Source organism: Octopus sinensis, linkage group LG13 (genome assembly GCF_006345805.1).
Source record: "Octopus sinensis linkage group LG13, ASM634580v1, whole genome shotgun sequence".
Classification (NCBI taxonomy): Eukaryota; Metazoa; Mollusca; class Cephalopoda; order Octopoda; family Octopodidae; genus Octopus; species Octopus sinensis.
The window spans coordinates 34253024-34256245 of record NC_043009.1 but is presented as its reverse complement, the minus strand read 5'-3'; the positions used below and the strand labels follow the sequence as shown (position 1 = coordinate 34256245).

The following is a 3222-nucleotide window of genomic DNA, read 5'->3' as shown; positions in this document are numbered from 1 at the left end:
TCTTTGATATTGGAGTGTGCAAGAGGCAAAGAAGGATATTTATTTCCATTGTTGAGCAACATTGCTTTGAGACTTCGTGTTGAGCTATCTATGAACAGTTGCCATTCTGCAGAATCATGCTTGAGTCCAATAGCAGTAAACAAACCAATCACATCTTTACAATAACACAGACCATTAATATTTTCATAGTAAATTTCAAATTCTTCATGGCGTTTCTAGTACAGAGATGTCTTTCAGTCTTACCCCAGTAGATTCCATTCCTTCAACCTTGATGAAAGAAGTTCAGCTCCTGACTTAGTAAGACCCAGATCCCTGATTAAATCATCTAGCTCACTCTGATTTGGAAAGTGAGGCTCCAAAGTCGTTCTTGGCATGAAAGCTTCCTCCATTTCTTGGCTGCTGCTACTTGTTGACTCTTCAGATGAAATATTTTCTGGTGGTAGTGATAAACTGTCATCATGTGGGACAGGTGCTCTAGATGATGGTATGTCTGGATACTGAAGAGCTTGTCTTCCTTTCACATCGATCATACAAAAGTAACAGTCATCATGATGGTTCTTTGGCTCTCTCCATACCCTTGAAATGGCAAAAGGCATTGACCTTCCTGTACCTCTTAACCATCCTTCTAGAGTAGATCGACAGCTTCCACATATCACATGTGGGGCCCATGGTTTGTCCTAGTCACCCATGAAAAATGCAACTTTAGTATCATTGTGTAGTCATCACACTAGTAATTTTCTTTGTACTAAATGTTAATGCGGACGCAAGGTTAGAAATAACGAAAGAGCCATTCTTAAACTTCACAAATAATTTAATATAATTAAGAACAAATACAAGTTTACCAAGAAGTCTTTTCTATGTGGCAAAACTAGAAAGACTTCCGCCCGCCCCCACCCCCCCAAAAACCACTCTTTAAAAAAAACCCCACTTTTTGGCTACAGGGAATACTAATCTGCAAAAAAATTGGTAAAAATCGGCATTTTTAAATTACAACCCCCACCCCACTTCCTTCCTTTTTTTTTTTTTTTCGAAATATGCGGAAAAATACGGAGATTCTGATTCTGAAAAAAAATTTCCAAAAATTTTTGTAAATTTTTCTTTTTCCCTAAATATGCGGAAAAATACGGAATTTATTATGATTCGGACAAAAGCTTCAAAACATTTCTGTAGTTACCGTTAGGGCTAGGGAAAAAAGTCAAAATTGAAGAATTTGGGGGAGAAGGGGGGGAAATTTAACAATCCCTATTTATGGCAAATTTCTGGAACCTCCGTATCCGAAAATGGGGGTTTTTGGCAAAAAAAAAAAAAAAATTAATAAACAAATTTGGGGAAAAATGGGAGGGGACGGGCGGAAGTCTTTCCCAATATGCTTCATGTGAAGCTGTGCATGAATGTGAAAAGTTACATAAAGTGTAGCCTTGTCATGCTCTGTGTGGAAGGGAATGGGATAGAAAATGTAAGGAAGAATTTAGTACCACAAATGTAGGATTGATTCGTACATATGTCATGTAGTATAAAAGGCCTGTCACACACGGTTGCTGCAGGAAGTATTTATTTGTGGATGAACTAAGCTGTTCTCCACAACGACGATTAGTCCAAGTCGAAATTCAGTGAAGGAGAGAAGAAAAACAGATTTCTCCGTCCCATATATTGGCTGAATTCCTGTTGGCTCCGCCTAACAACTAAAACCCTACTAGAACGTTTTATGCCATAGTGGCATTACTAAAAGGGACGTAAATCTGCTATGCTTGGAACATTCCAGAATGTTTGCCAAGGGAGGTCACTGGTGTTGAATCCCCTGGCTTCCGGAGAACCACAAAACAGTGACAGGTTCTGCTAGACATTTCCGTTACGGCTACACAACCTTCGGCCTCCAGGATGCATGGTAGATTTTCGAGACTTACTTTTGTGGGGGAAAAAATAGCGTCTTTGATGCCGGGAAATATGGTGATTAAAATTTTGCCTTTAGTTGGAGAAATAACAAAATTTAGTGCTATGTGAACGAGGGGGAGATAACTTAAGGACATTAAGACTGACATCTATAACGGTAAATTACCACTTCTATACGGGTGTTTTATGTAGTTTTCATTAAGCAGTAATTTTACCACTTTTATAACGGACTAAGATTACCTTATTTATATGCTTTCGACTTGGAATAAATAAATATAGATGTTTATTGAGTAGAAATCTATGGTAATAAACCCGTCACTTATAACTTAATTATAAGTATTATCGCCATACATAAATCTTAACTCAGACTGCGTAAACGCCGTGATGAATTATACACCGCCAAGACGCTGAAACGTACATGTATGTTGAAGATAAATAAAGCTCGCTCTTTTTCACTGCTATAATAACTGTTTCATAGTTGAAGAAATCATTAATAGGTTGAAGAAAATGAAGTAAGAGAAATTATTTACTAAATTAGTTTATTTACATTCATTTATGGTTTATGATACTTGTAGAGTATCTCCTTTTCCCATTATAATTATCAAGTCATCCCATAAGTTCTGTCCGAATTTTGAATAAAGAAAACAAGTGATCAAATGTTATCTGTAATTGAAATTGAATCATCAATGTACTTTCCCTGATTATCTATGACTTCCTTCCATCTATTTACAAGCTTTTAAATCCTATCAATGTAAAACTCTTTTGGTTTCAAAGCGAAGAACTCTGAAATGTCAGTTTCGACCTCCTCCTGGCTTGCGAAAGTTATGTCCCCCAAATGATTCTGTAATCTACGAAACATGGTAGTCTGAAGGAGCAAGGTCGGGAGAATAAGGTGGATGAGGAATTTTTTCCCAACCAAGCTCTTCGATCCTCTGTGATGTGATCTTTGCAGTGCGGGGTCACGCATTGTCCTGATGAAACATCACTCCTTTTCGATTCACTAAAGCGGGTCTTTTTTTAATCAAAGCTTGGTTCAAATGCTCTAACTGCTGACAGTAGACTTGAGCATTGATTATTGTATTAGGTGGTAACAATTCAAAGTGAATTACTCCTTTACAATCCCACCAGATAGAGAGAAGAACCTTTTTCCTATGAAGTTCCCTTCTCAGTTGTGGTTGAGCCTTTTCCCTTTTACCAAGCCACTGTTTACGACGTTTAACATTTTGATAGAAGATTCATTTTTTGTCACCAGTCACAAGTCTATCCAAAAATGGTGAAATGAGTTTGTGAGAATGGAGAGAAGAGCAGGCATCAACTTGGGATTTGCAGTTG

The 3222-nt window shown here is 37.5% G+C and overlaps 1 long non-coding RNA gene across 1 annotated transcript; it reads right to left on the bottom strand.

Annotated features, from left to right (window-relative positions):
• Window positions 1–914: 914 nt before the first annotated feature.
• Window positions 915–1977, bottom strand: LOC118765716. Its single transcript, XR_005001582.1, has 2 exons — window positions 1476–1977; window positions 915–952 (listed from the first exon to the last, which is right to left on the bottom strand). It is a non-coding gene; the product is annotated as an uncharacterized LOC118765716 (long non-coding RNA).
• Between the last annotated feature and the right edge of the window lie 1245 nt (window positions 1978–3222).